Source organism: Aethalodelphis obliquidens, unplaced genomic scaffold (genome assembly GCF_003676395.1).
Source record: "Aethalodelphis obliquidens isolate GAN/ISIS:26980383/991018 unplaced genomic scaffold, ASM367639v1 scaffold12, whole genome shotgun sequence".
Taxonomy (NCBI): domain Eukaryota; kingdom Metazoa; phylum Chordata; class Mammalia; order Artiodactyla; family Delphinidae; genus Aethalodelphis; species Aethalodelphis obliquidens.
The window spans coordinates 6,820,908-6,836,327 of NW_020837956.1; the positions used below are offsets into that span (position 1 = coordinate 6,820,908).

Here is a 15,420-nt window from a genome sequence, read left to right on the forward strand (position 1 = left end):
ACTTTGGACAAGTTTCTTAATCTCTCTGAGCTTCAGGTTTCTACTTAGTAAAATGAGAATAATACCTGCCTCTCAGGATTATGACGTTTAATGAGGTCTGTACTGTGCTGAATATAATAAATAGCTCAAAATAGTGGTTAAGAATATGAGCTCTTGAGTCAGGACTACCTGTGCTCATATTGTAACTCTGCCCTTACTAGTTGCATAACCTTCAGCACATTAGCTAACCTCTCTGTACCTAGGTTTCCTCAGTTGTTATATGGGATAATAACAGGGTGGTTGTGAAGATCAAAGACATTAATATGTATGCAGCACAGCAGTGTCTGACCCTGTAAATTCTAATACTCATTATATTATTATTTTATTATGGCTAATAATGTCTTCTTTCATTCTGAAGGGGTTTTACACTTTGTGTCCAGTAGGATAAAATTTCATCTACTCTCTTGTTCCCAGATTCTCACTGAATTTATTGTTCTTGAGCTTGAAGCACTATTAGTTTCCACGTGTCACATTGTTTAGTGATATGTTTTCTCATGAGATTGAGAAATTCCTTTTAAAATTAAAGAGTGACATACAGTGATTAAAGGACTGGATAAGGATATTTGATAAAAAATATGGTTTGTCATAGCTGTTCATAATCTAAGACAGACTTAGAGTTTTGGTTGAAAATGCCTTGAAAATTGTTTGTGCTATAAAATTTGAAGTTATAAGAAAGTTGTTTATATAAGGTATAAGTGATTAATAATTTTTAAAGCAGTTTAAATGAGAATTTGAACACTTCAAAAGGCATTTGTTCCAGAGAGCCTATGATAAAAATAAATATTTTCTCTGGAAAACCAGAGTCAGACTCTTCATTGATTTTGATAATGATGGAGCCTGAAGGTGTCAGATAGTCCCAACACCCTCCCTCCCCCATTCCATTTTATTCTTGCCGAGAAGGGTCCAGAAGTATGACGTGTATGTGTTTTCATTTCAGTCATGGATTGTGTAAGCATGTGAGAAAATTATTTTGCTACCTAATTTTACCTTGAAAGTTAGCTAAACTAAGTCATAATTAAATTGTCTGTGTTGGGATGTGTTTTTGAATGGTGTTTTTGCACTTTCGGAAATAACGTGTGGCAGTAAAGTAATCATTTTTCCTTTTCTTCCATAGGTGAGTTGCCTAAATTTTATTTCTCATATTTATTTTTGTTGAGATTCATACCCATTAACTTGTGAAGTTATATTTGTATTATTTAGTACTGCTGGTTATCCTGCCTGCTACCTCTCCACAATAAATTATCCTGGCTTCTGTGCTTTTATCAGTAGGTCACTGACTCATAGAATGTGATTTCATAAACTGGGAATTTGTGAAGAATTAAGTTACAGGAATTAAAACTCTTAGTAAGAATTTAAAATAGTTTATTTTTCGTAAAGAAAAAAAATGGGGCGGGGGGGAGTTACTCCCCTCAAAACTCAGGAACCGGGCTTCCCTGGAGGCGCAGTGGTTAAGAATCCGCCTGCCAATGTAGGGGACACGGGTTTGAGCCCTGGTCCGGGAAGATCCCACATGCGGTGGAGCAATTAAGCCCGTGCGCCACAACTACTGAGCCTGCGCTCTAGAGCCCGCGTGCCACAACTACTGAGCCCATGTGCCACAACTGCTGAAGCACATGCGCCTAGAGCCTGTGCTCCGCAGCAAGAGAGGCCACTGCAGTGAGAGGCACGCGCACCGCCAGCGAAGCGTAGCCCCTGCTCGCTGCAGCTGGAGAAAGCCCGCGCACAGCAACAAAGACCCAATGCAGCCAAAAATAAATAAATAAAATTAAAACGAAACAAAACAGAAAAACAACTCAGGAACCTTGCCTTCAAATATTGACTTTAGGAGTTTTACTTGGGAAAACTATTTTTACTTTATAGTAAATCACTTTGTGTTGTATTACGTATTTCTAACTTAAATCATGATGTACTTTTCGTAGAGTTGAATAAAAGAAGATTTTTTGTGTGTGTGTGCTGCGTGGCATGTGGGATCTTAGTTCCCCAACCAGAGTTCGAACCCATGGCCCCTGCAGTGGAAGTGGGGAATCTCCACCATGGGACCGCCAGGGAGGTCCCAAAGTAGATTTTAATAAGTTCTTTGATTCAGAATTCTTTGTAATAATGTCCCATGTATTTACTATTGCTTATCAAGTGCCATTACACCTCTTCTTATTTAGCTCTCATAGTAAACCCCTGGTTGTATTATTCACATTTTACAGGTTTGGGACCTGAATTGCAGGTTGATACGAATGAAAGAATTAGTGGAATGGGGACTCAAGTCCAGGTTACCTGATCTTAAATCTCATGCTATTTCCAGCACACGTGCTTTGCACCTCTCTGTTGTTTAAATATGGTGTTTCCAGAAAGTTTGGCTTAAGGAAATAAGCTTGCCTATTTTTAACATTCTTAATTTTACCTTTTACCTTTGATCGTTCATTTGGAGATGGTGGAGAAAATAGCAAAAAACATCTTAACGAAACTGAGTTTATATTCAGATTAATCCATTTTCATCTGTTTTTTAGCATTAAGGAATTTTCCTAAGTCATACATGATGTAGTATTGGAGGTAGAATACCCTCAAAGATATAGTCTAACAGCCCGTGTTCCAGAAGGGACTTGAGGCTGCGTGATCAAGCCAGCCAGATTTTGTTCTTTGTGGGCCCTAAAACTCTTTTAGATAGTTTTGTAAAGGTAGTGAAACGCAACACCTCTTTTGAATTTTCCACCTTCTTCAACTTTTAAATGTTTTCAAATTCAGCATGAACTAAATTTGTCTCAATGCTAAGTTGAAACTAATTAACTACTTTATTAACTGGTAAGGTTTTTTTTAAAGGGAGCATTCTGGAGGAGTAGAACTCTCTGGGGTTAAGCCGCCCTTGTTATGTAACTAGACTGCAGACTAGTCATATGTTCTCATCAGCACCCAGATGAGCCTGAAATCTCAGCAGGTGACAGGAAATAATCACTTAGGGATTCCCTTTGGCCTAACATAGTTTTATATGTTGAAGAAAGTGGAGTAAGAAAGAGAAGATCTCTCCACCACTTCTACTATGCTATCCTGGGGGTGTGACCTTGCTGGAGCAATGGGTTAAATGTTATAGAATAATAGTGGCATGAACAGGAAGGAAAGAGTTTGAAGGTGGAAACTGATTTCTTGGATTTGTAGGGGAGGAAAAACTCTTCCTTGACTCTCTTGAGCTCCCTGGCTGGACCTGAAAATTAAACTAACAAAGACAAATTAGCAGAGAAAAGCATACAAATTTATTTAATTATGTTTTACATGGCACAGGAGCCTTTATAAGGAAGTGAAGATCCAAAGAAACGGTTAAGCCTGAGTGTTTTTATTCTAGGTTTGTTGAAGAGTAGAAAGTTGTGGGAAATCATGATAGGAGACATAAAGGATATGAGCTAAGGGTAGTAAACTGGGGGAAACAGCAAGCTTGTGCTTTCGGATTCCTCTCAGTATCGCCCCATCTTTGGAGATAAGGGTGCTCCTTTCCTCCAAATATAAGGAGGACACCTCTCACATGAGAATCTTACGACCTGCTTCAGGGTAGAAAGGGAAGCAAATCCTTCCTATACTTGCCATTTCTCAGATTCCTTCAGCTTAAAATAATTATTCTGTCAAAGTGGCATATTTTGGGGTGACATATCCTGATTCCCTTTACTTTCTGATTTTGCTTCCTGTTAGCTGAGGAGTGTACTCCAAGGGTAATTTGTGAGTGGTTATTGTATTCTTGCTTGGTCCTTCTCAGAATGACGTTTTTAACTCTTCCCAGTTTCCTTGGGAACATAAACTAGATGTACATTAAGGGGATAGACCTATCTTTCCTCTAACAGTAGAACATAGAGGTCCATGTTTCCATGATTAACATAGGTGTGGTACAGGCTTAAAGAAAAGTATTATTCACTATGCGAATTCTAAACACAAAATCACAAGTTAAAAGCTCGTAATTGAAAGGATGATCAGTTGCTTTACCGGTGTTCTTTGTACTGTAAAAAGTTCGTTTTGTAGTTCCTGAGTTCATGAGCTCTCTTGTTGCTTTTAAAATGCAGTTAAAATGGAATTTGACTTATGAAAATTCAGGTTAAGAAAAGATTTTAATAAGTCCACCTACACATGAAGCAGAATCATGTTTTTTTTGTTCAAAGCCCCAATTGGTTGTCATTTGGAAATAGTAAAGACTTAGATATGTGCTCTTGGTATAAATGCCTGAATTTGGTGTGCCAGAAAATTATATTATTCTTTGAAATTTAAAAATCTCTCCTCAACGGATAAGTATAATTTAGTTTGTTGATAATATTATTCTTTATAGATTCAGGTTTTCTTTACATTGGGTTAAGGGATGGGCATTCTTCCTGAATAGACAAGACTGAAAGTTTCTAAGTCCAGAATTGTGGTTAGCAATAAGGATCTGGAAATTAAATATACTCAGGTCATGCAAATGTATGTAAACTAAGGAAATATAGTCTATAGGCAGCGAACTTGGGGAAATGAGAGTCAGTTACATGAAAAGTTTCTTTTCCTTTCTTTAAATAGCTTTCAGGTTTAGAGGCATACTTAGGAAAATGTTTTAACCATGAAAACTGCTTTGTTCAAGACTTAGGTCTTGACGAAAGCATGCGGGTCTGCGTATTACTTTGCTTAAGAGATGGTTGGTAGTGATGGGGGAGGAGAGAAAGGATTCAAATGTATTTCAGCAGCTTTGCAGGATAGGGCAAAGCCAAGAAAATAGCCATGCTGTGTGTCTTAAAGGGCCCTAGCGTGGGTATTTCACCTTGAAAGGGGATTAGCATTGGAAGTCTGTGATCATGTCAGACATTTGAAATTGAAGGTGGCTGTTGAAAATAATTCTTAACATAACTGGATTCTAGCAGTCTTGTTGGTGATGAAGTAAGTGGAGGGAACAGGAAATGATCTGTTTGCCATCGCTTGAGCCACAAAGCCAAGAAACTTAGTGTTTGGGAATGGAGACTTTAAAGGGCAACAATATTGGGAAATGTTTGATAATTCAAGTCAAAGAGGCTTTTTGTGAAAAGTGCAAAAGAACTGTATACGTGGGAATATATACATATCATTGAATTTTTGCTTTTAATGTCCCTTGCCACAGTTACAATTGAACCTTTTGATTACTTCAGTAGCCACAGGTCATATAATGATTTTTGCCAAACTGTAAGCCTAGGCAACTTAAGTACATGTCTCATGTAAACAGTCTTATTCTGTGAGTTTGTCTTGTTGCTTGTATTTCTGTCCTTTGAAATCAAGTTTTAGAACCTTTGGGGGGAAGTTCATGGACAACCAGTAGCTCTTTCTAGTACATGGACATGGCTCACATTTCTGTGGGTAGATTACAAATGTTGCACTATATAAATTCATCTGGACTATCAGGTAAAAAAAAAATACAGTATGATTTGGCTGCCAAAGAACATCTATTACCTCTGCACACTTGTGCTGCTAACAAATGAACACTTCAACGAGGCAGCCTCTGAGAGATAGGCAGCTTTCGGTAAAAAACCAAGTGAACAGGAAATGTTTTTCTTGGAGGATTTTAATAGAGAATATTAAATGATTTGTGGTGGATTTTATTTTCCTGAAGCAACTTCTACAACCCGAAATTCAGTCATATATTGTGCTAAGGGATGGGTGCACTGACCTTGTCAAAAAAGTAAGCAAGAATTTCATTTGACTTTGTTTTGTTAGTTCACAATACTCATGTATATCTGGATCTCTAACCTTGGCTTTTTATTACCTCTGTAATCCTAGGCAGTCATTCACTGTGAAAACACTCGTGTTTCTCTTTTTTCTTTGTATTTGTTCATTTGAAAAGCCTTTCAAAAGGAATTGCAGCCTGCATGTGATTATAGCTATCAGTAGCACTTAAACTAACTGCTGAGATGAAACTTTTCTTTGGGGGCCCTACTAATTTCAGATATCAATAGAAAAAGAAAAATTTTCCCCATTAAAACACCCGACTTTACTAATTGGTAGCTGCTCTTTGGGTTGAGCTAGATTCCTCAGGGACGGCATTTGATAGACTAATTTTTGACATTTTAATTTGACAAGAAACAATTCAGGGAAACAACTTAGGCATGTGCCTAAAGTCTTCTCTTGCTATGATTGTGATACTCAGTGCAGGGAATGCCTTTGAACGTCTGCAACACTTTGTAAACCCTGTGATCCATTTAATATGATAGCTCAAGCTCCTTGGCAGGTGTTTTCATAGGAGCTTCACCTAAAATACTCCTACATGGTTGAAAGAATTTTTTCTGTAGATGTTAGGATGTGGGGCTAATGCAGTAAATACTAATCTTTGTGACAAAAACAGTATTCCATAAGGACAATAAATTCAGGTATAAAATGTGAAAACTTTTTGGCCTCTTTTCTTTAATTATGTTATAATCTACATCTTTCTAACTCAGAAGTATTATTTGCTTTAAAAATTTTCCCTATGGCATTTGAACATGGTGGAAGAGACTAATTTCAGTACAAGTTATTTGGTGTGTATCTCTTTCTATATAACGGAAAATTTACATTTTTAAATAGAGAAGTTAAAGGTTGAAGAAAATATAGAGTGCATACACAATACATAAGCATGCATGCTAATTTATTTCTGAAAAACTGTCTTAGAAACCTGCGTTTCTCCAAGTATTTTGGAGAATATTTAAGGGCCAAATTGAAACCGAAGCATGTGTTTGAAAAATATCTGCTGACAGAAGCCTGGTTTCTATGCCTGAGAAATAGGTGAAAGAACAGAAAAGAGTGCTTTTTAGTTTCTTCTTTGTGAGTGTGTTTCTAATATGTGAGGTTTTGTTTTTTAACCAGTAGATAAGGTTGGAAATGGATACTCTCAAACTTGCTCATGATGGTAGTGATTTATTCCAGGTGAGGAAAATGCATTCATTTCACTACCAGTGTATCCCCCTGAGATTGGGGTGGGTGGATGATTTGGAGAAGTAGACTGCTTAGGGTTGATTGGTTATGTTCTGTTACTTCTTTACAAGTCATTATTACTTTGTATCCTACATAATTTAGTGAAAAAAAAGTTTTAATAGATTTGCCAGTCATATATGTGTATGTGTGCACTTGCTCACTCTCTCTTTCCTGAAAACATTTATCTGTTTCCCTTCCCTTCCCTTGCCTTCCCCGCCTCCCTTTCTCTCTTCTTTTTTTCCCCCCTCCCATTTAAATAAGGGAAAAAGAAGGAAAACATCTTTCATAGCATTGTTAAGAATGCCTATGACTATAAATGATTTGTTTTGTTTCATGAAGACTTAGGATTTAAATCACTTTTATATCCATTTTTAGTAAAATCACTTATGACATCTATCAATTCACTGTTTATAATTTCTCATAAAGAAGAAACACCACTATTCAGTTTTCCTCTAGGAGTAAAAAGTCAATGTTACATTAACACATGTACACTGGAGTTTGTATTCTAACATCTTTTTGTTTTTGTTTTTTTTAACTTTCAGATGAAAATGATGTTGGAATATGATACCAGTTGTGTGATGTGAAACATTAATATTACTTTAGAGATTGTAACTTTACTTGTAATTGTCCTAAGTTTGAGTTACTACACTAGAAATTAACAGGAAAAATTCACTGGAGCCCTTTGATATAAAATGTATTTTCAGAAAAACATCAAATCATTTAAAATTTACTTTGGAATGGAGACTTCATACTTAAAACAAACTTAGGGGAAATGAAATAATTTAAAAAGTTCTTTCAGCCATTGCGCACAGTTACTGTTGGATGTGATTGCCAGCACTGGGGAATCAGGAAGTCTGTAGTTTAAATTCTTCAGGATCAGATTATATCGCAGATTTTCTTTACACATGGTGTTAAGTACATATTAAGTGACTGCTATAACTTTCTTTTCCTTTCTTACCTTTGGGAATCTCAAGAACACAGCTTTAGCTTTCTTCTTATTTGTGTTATCTTTATATTTGTTTTTAATTTTCAAGAGTTTATACCTTCAAGCTACAGCATGACTAAGTATCCAAACAAACTTCTAACTTTCTTTAGTATATTGTGTTTTAAAAATTGTATAAATATCTACTGGCCAGGTTTTAAGAATTTGGGGCAGGAAACTTTATGAAGGGATAGGGGAGATGTCATTACTTTTAGGTAAGATTAGACCAGGAGATGATGTTTTTTCATTTGTTAGTTTTGGGATCTTCCCCCCCCCCCCCACTTCTGATTTCATCTTAGCATTGTTGAGATAAAATACATTTGCCCAAAATAAGGCCCAACAATTAAGATTTAAAATTGCCAGGGATACCAAAAGAGATATTAGAAGATCTTAAGTTTTAGAGAATGTTCAGTGACTTTTAATAAGCATAGGCTTAATTAAAGAGGTTGCGGTGAATGTCATTAACCAACTAACATTTAAGTGCCCTAGCTTGTACTCTTGCTTTTTTGTGGAATGAAAAAAAGTGATGACTTAGTATGACTCTTTACAATGACATTGAAAATTATGAGCTATCTGTTTCTGGCTTGTCCTAGTTCTGCTTTTATTTCATTTGAAATGTATACTAAATCTGATGCCAGCACAAAGCTTGTCCATTTCATGTGTCTGTTTATCATTTGCATGATTTTGAGCAATAAACATTCCTTGACAACAGCATCACACTTTGTTTTTACCAACACTCATCTTTACTCCAAACATGAACACAAATTGGTTTTTATCCGTGTTAATGAAAAAAACAAATTCTTCTATTTCAATGAGTAAAACAGAAAAGCATGAGATGCTGGGAAGTCTGGAATCAATTAAGTTAGCAAAGTGTGTAGGAAAAAGACAGCAGACATGGAAAATGATCACATCAAAATGACTTGTTTTATAGAAATAGAAACTTGCAGACTAAATGGTGAATAAGAAATTAATTTAGGAAATTTCTGTTTATTTAATACTTTAATTTTATTTAATACATTTGATTTTCAAACTGTAGAATATGTATGTGAGAATACTCTTAGTCCTTATCTGAATGTGGGTCTGTGTTAATTAGTATTTACTTTGATCCTTTCTGTGCCGTATATGTTAACTGGCCTTAGAATAAGATCGGAAAATACAAAGATGAGAAATTACTTGAACCAACTGCACAGAGTTGAAGAACAGTACCTTCTAGGTGCTTAGAAGGCAAGACAAGACAATGCAGACTCCAGTGAATTGTTTTAGTTTGAAAATATGCACAATTGTGTGGCAAATTAATACATTTCAGTGGTGTAGCCACAGGGAGTAAAATGTTAAGGAAGAATCCGATTTCTTTGTGCAATAATTGGAAGATCATGCTTGTTCTGGATGCTTCCAAATGTCCTCATTTTGACACTTTTATTTTAAAATACTGTTAACTTCAAGGAAGTCCTGGCTCTTGTTTGTGCTTTGTCTTTTGAGGTATGAGAGGAAATCAGGTGTTTTGAGGTATCAATCCTTGGCCCAGGGATCCTTTGTATATTCCAATAGAGTATAAAAACCTAAATGATATTGAATATTCTTTTCCACGGATGGTTATATCATTAACTATGTACTGTTCATCTGAATGAATCCTAATTTGTTTAGTTTCTGATGTATCTAACCAGATGACTTGACAGTGAATGCTCCTCCCTAAAACATAACTTGTTCTTATGCTTCTTTGGCATCTCCTGCTTTGAGTTTTCCTCAGAAACCATTACATTTTCATAGACTCAGATCTGAGGAGAAATAAAGTAGACCATCATGCCAATTACGTTAACCTCTGGGAACAAAAATGCTTATTGATTGACCTTCACAAACAACTTTCAAAAAGCTCCAAAGCTGGGCTTCCCTGGTGGCACAGTGGTTGAGAGTCCGCCTGCCGATGAGGGGACATGGGTTCGTGCCCCGGTCTGGGAAGATCCCACATGCCGCGGAGCGGCTGGGCCCGTGAGCCATGGCCGCTGAGCCTGCGTGTCCAGAGCCTGTGCTCTGCAACGGGAGAGGCCGGAACAGTGAGAGGCCCGCGTACTGCAAAAATAAATAAATAAATAAAATAAAATAAAATAAAAAGCTCCAAAGCTTTCTAATTATTGGGTAAACCTGTGAAAAGATGATTGGGAGGCGAGAAGTGGGCAGAGTGTAGGCATCTAAGTAGAAAGAAGCCTGGCCTAACAGTACAGAGACCAGTTTTTCCTTTTTGAGTCTTAGTTTCAGATGATCTTGATTTAATTTTATTTACCTCTTTGGTTCTTTCTAACCCCACAGGTAAAATGAACAGGGTACTTATGATCCTGACTTCCTTATAGGAGTTAAAACGCTTTTAGAAAACTATAGATATTATGGGAGTGCAGAAGATTCATATTATTTACTTCAGATTAACTGAAAATGACCTTGAGGAAATAATACTCACTTGTAGACTAAGCAAAGAATTCTATGGCAATTTTTCATCTCTGCATTGAGCCAGTTTGACCAAATTATCAGACAGGATATGGACAGGTGCCACTGCACTCAGCTATTTTCCCTTTTGTGAGAGCTCTGAGTTGAATGTTTCTCTGGGCAGCTTTGCAAATGTTTCTCACTGCAGCTTTTTCTGAGAGTGGCATCTGGCAGTAGATTGATTTAACCAAGTCTGAGGTTTGCTCTTTTCAGAATGTGCTCTCTAGGCAGCTTCTATGTGGCTCTGACATGACCACATACTGCTGCTGCTTTTCCTGCCTTCCAGCACCACATGTGAGGCTAAGGCATTCTGACACCTGCCATTTGGAAACCTTACTTGCTGAAAAATGTCAAGATTTTCAGACAAGATGAAGACAGATATAACTGATCATTCTTCCCTTTCTCAGGAATAGGCTGAGGGCATTTGTTCATAAATGGATGAATTGCTGAAGTGGTATAGTTCTGTTACTTTGGAGAGAGGCACACCGATTTTGTACAGAAGAGTCAAAGGTGTTTGTTTATGTGTTCTTATTCACTTTTGTACCTATTTGGCATGATACTAATTTGCTGTTAGTATAAGCAGAGGTTTTAGTGATTACTTTTTTGGATTTTATGGGATAAATGGTAAGAGCTGGGGTCAGGGGGTGCAGTTCTCCTTGCACCTTATTGTTATCAAGAACCTCACTAGGAAATTGCAGATTTTGGAGGATGGACTTCTGTTATGATCATATTGTCATACAGATACACACACTGATGACTGTCAAATTTTAAATGACCAGGAGTAAGACCTCCTGCTTGAGGTCCTTGCTGCTGCTGCTTCCTTTTTTTTTTCATTGAGCCTTAGTGTTCTAAGACCAGAGGACTGATTGCTAAATAAGGACAGGAAAAGTAGTGTAACCTGCTGAGTTTGTTCCACCTAGTAACTGGTATCTAACTGGTTGAAGAAGGGACTTGAACATGTCATAAAATGAAGGCTTAAAAACCTATTAACATTATTTTGCTTATTCCTACCTTTCAATCTTATGGATAAATTATAATTGGCTGTATGCTGTTGAGTAAACTCGTTCCTTTATTTCTTACATCTTGATCTTTATCTTGGATCTCAGGGCCAGTAACATCACAGAGATGATGATAGCTTAATTTTGTGTAATTTGGGAAAGATGTTCCAATAACTTTAGTTATTTTGAATTGCAAAAAATGTAAAAAGGTTGGATGAGATGCCCTGTAAGTTTTATTAGGAGCCAGACCATGTTGAGAGACTGTGGATCACTTGGGAAACTGTATTCTCTGACATCTCTTTGGACAACTTCTTAAGTGGCTTTGAGCGGCTCAGTGAAAAAAGGAGAATGAGTTTTGGCCAGCAGGCTTCTTCCTTGTATTGTAATTTATAAAGACTAGTAGAATAATAAAATCCATCTCCAGCAACTGAAAGGCAATGAGGACTAACGGCTTTTATGAGCAGGGTCCATGAATTAGAACATAAATATTTGAAAACATTTCATAGCAGAAGCATGGGAATTCTTCAGTATACAAAACTTCTTGCTTTGGGTCCTAGGTTGACTTGAATTATATAAAGAAGGATTGTTGTTGCAAATTTAAATGGGTTTTCTTTATCTTTTAACTGGATCCTTCTTATCATTATAGTTTTTCCATAAAATCACAAAATCTGTATCTTAGGTCATGGTTATAGAAATAGTGTGTTCATATAAGCTTCTTTTTCTTATGATTTGTTTTGTTATGATTTGTGGACATGGATAATCATCAAGAGGTAAACGTGTAGTAATTTGGGTTTCACCCTGGAAATGAATCATCTTAATATTGCTTATACCTGAATCAAACATATCCTATATTTTCCTGAAGTATGTTTTATACATTTGCAAGTTATGGTCCTAGACAAGATTTGAATTTTAGCTGCCATCTTTGGCTCCTCTTCACTTAAGGTACAGTGAATTTTCAACAAAGAAAGGGCTGTACTGGTATATGAATTGTTTTAAAATGCCCTGACGTGAAGACTAATAAAAATATCAAAATAAATCAAATGTATCTTTCAGGTAATATGCTCTTTTTCTATAATATCTTCTATGGTGCACCATTTATCTTTATTCCCATTAGTTTGTAAGGTGGACATATTTCTTATATTCTTAAGAATGGTGTCAAAAGCCATGGACTGACCAATGCTTCTGAAAACGCTGACATGGGTCCATGTTCTTTAATGCCAGCATGCCATCCAGCATTCCCAGGTAGGCCCACCTGCAGCTGAATTTATTCATTCCATAATGTATTAAAGCCAGTAAGCTGCAAGTTCTCTTTTCCCTTTCTCATAAAAAGAATAAGTATGTTTAGGATGGTAGTTCTGATAGGCTTTGCTAAAACAAAACAAAACAGAAAAGCAGATACTATGCATGACATTTACATATTGCTTATTGCAGATGGAAACCACTAAGCTTTCACATTTTTCAAGGGTTTACTATTTCTTTTGAATTTTTGAGGCATTTTTGTTGTTGTTGAGAAAAGCCGGCATAAAGCACTTGTATTGCAATAATAAAACTTGAAACTCATATGTAGTGTGGAGGTAAGGGAGTAGGCAGCAGTTTCTCTCACCACATCACTACACAGGACAGCAGAGGGGTGAGAGGGAGAAGCCAGGAAACTCTGAGATCAGCAGGGGGAGCTGAGCATCAAAAAACAGGAGATGCTGAAGCTGTGATGACCAGCATCATTTTCTTAAGACAACACTCAGGGATTTGTCATGATGGCTGGGCTTTCATGGGTGTGAAGTGTCTACAAACAGCGCCTTCAATTTAACTTTTGATTAAAGTCCTTAAAATTTAGGAAGTGGAGCTTGGATAGCTATGAGATTACGAAAGTCCTGAATATCCATTAGAAAAACCACAGGATGGAAAGAAAAAAAAAAGCCAGGCCATGAAGAAGGCTTCAGAGGTCCCTGCTAGCCCAGGGACAGACCCTGTAGTGTCCAACATCTCAGTGAAAAGGATATGCTTTCAAAAGGCAGAGGGTTAAGGGGAGGGGAGGGTGGGGCAGTGGAGGCCACTTTAGTTTGGGGTCGGGCTTTTCATTCAACCCGAGGATGTCTCTCAACTTGGAGAATAATTCGGTCCTCAAGAGCGCCTTAAATCAGCTATGGCTCTGCAGCACAGCAGCAGGAATGTTTAATAGATATATATAATAGATAAAACTTTCATCCAAAATAAAATAAAATAAAGATTCTTGCACCCCACACACCAGTTCCTATTCTGAAGTCAACCCATTTCTTGTGCTGTTAACACTTGACTAGTACTTAACTGGAAACCTAGATCCAAAGGACTGAAACTCAGTCTTCACCCCAAAATGAAAACAAACTAAAATGAGTAACTCGAGGTTTATGTAATGTAGTTCAGCTCAACATACATACCAGGAGAAAGGGGAAGAGCAAAGCTGGTGACGGAACACATTCAGCCAAGGAAGGTGCTTATACAAAGAGTGTAGTGGAATTTCAGGAAAAGCTCCATATGGACTCGCTGTGCACATCTGGAGGCGCCAGATCCTTCCATGGCACATCCAAGAACGGGGAGCTCAGGGAGGAGGCCGTTCCTGTCATTCCAGTTTTAGAAGCTCCACGTCAAAGATGAGAGTGGCATTTGGTGGGATGATGCCTGGGTGCCCAGAGGCAGTGTAGGCATAGTCTGGGGAGACAGTTAGTTTGGCTCTCTGACTCACGCTCATCTGGGCAACTCTTTCTTCCCAGCCTCAGATCACCTCCTTCTTGCCCAGCACAAACTTAAAGGGCTTGTTTCTGTCCCTAGAGGAATCGAATTTCTTTCCATCTTCAAGCATCCTGGTGTAGTGCACCACGCAGGTCTGGCCGTGCTTGGGGAAGGTGTGCCCGTCTCCGGGGAGATGGTCTCCTCCCTCCACTGCCATGGCGGAGGAGGCGGCGGACGCTGGGCAGCGGGCGGGCGGTGCGACGTGTGGAGTGGACGGAGAGTGGGCCTGGCGGCGGCGCCGCCCCTCTATCTTATCCCATTGCTCAACGGCGCCGCACGCACGCACCACCGCATGCCCCACCTGAGGCTTTAGAACACTGGCTCTCAAAGTGTAGTCCTAGACTTCATCAGTATTTAAAACTTTTATGTTTCAAAAGACCATTAGGAAAATGACAAACCAAAAATTTGGAGAAAATATTTGCAAATCATGTATCTGATGCAGGACTTGTATTTATACATAAAAACACTTATAAGTCAATAATAAGGAGACAAGCCAAATAAAAATGGGCAAAGATTTGAACAGATATTCTACTAAAGAAGATTGGGAAAGGCCAACAAAGACATTGAGTAAGTGTTCACATCATCAATGATTTAAAAATGTAAAATAAGCTAGAAGTAGATACCACTTCATAACCACTAGAATAGTTGTCAAAAAGGCAACAGCAAGTATTGTCAAGGAAATGAACAAACTGGAGCCCTTATTCATTGTACTTAGGCAGTTTCTTAAAAAATTAGACATGAATTTACAACCCAGCATTTCCACTCCTGGGAATATATCCAAGAGAAATGAAACATAAGTCTACACAAATATTTGTAAATGAATGTTTATAGCAGCATTATTCATAATACCAGAGAACTTGGACCAACCCCAAATTCTATCAACTGGTGAATAGATAAACAAAATGTGGTATTTCTAGAACAGTGGAATACTATTCAGCAATAAAAAAGAAGTACTGATACTATAGCATGAATGAATCTCAAAAACATTATGCTAAGTGAAGAAGCCAGACAGAAAAGACCACATATTTTATGATTCCATTTATATGGTATGTCCAGGCAGGTGAATGTATAGAGACAAAAAGTAAATTAGTGGATACCTAGGATTGGAGATGGGAATGAGGACTGCAAATGGGCGCAAAGGATCTTTCTGGATGGAAATGTTCTGAAGTTGGATTTTGGTGATGATTGTACAACATTTGCTAAAAGTCATTGAATTGTATACTTAAGATGGGTGAACTTCATGAAATGTAA

At 37.6% G+C, this 15,420-nt stretch overlaps 1 protein-coding gene and 1 pseudogene across 5 annotated transcripts in view; one reads left to right on the plus strand and one right to left on the minus strand.

Annotated features, from left to right (window-relative positions):
• Positions 1–15,420, plus strand: part of SRBD1 (S1 RNA binding domain 1) — a 230,536-nt gene that overhangs the window by 98,522 nt on the left and 116,594 nt on the right. The window lies entirely within an intron of this gene.
• On the minus strand, positions 13,665–14,239 carry LOC113623768 (peptidyl-prolyl cis-trans isomerase FKBP1A pseudogene; annotated as a pseudogene).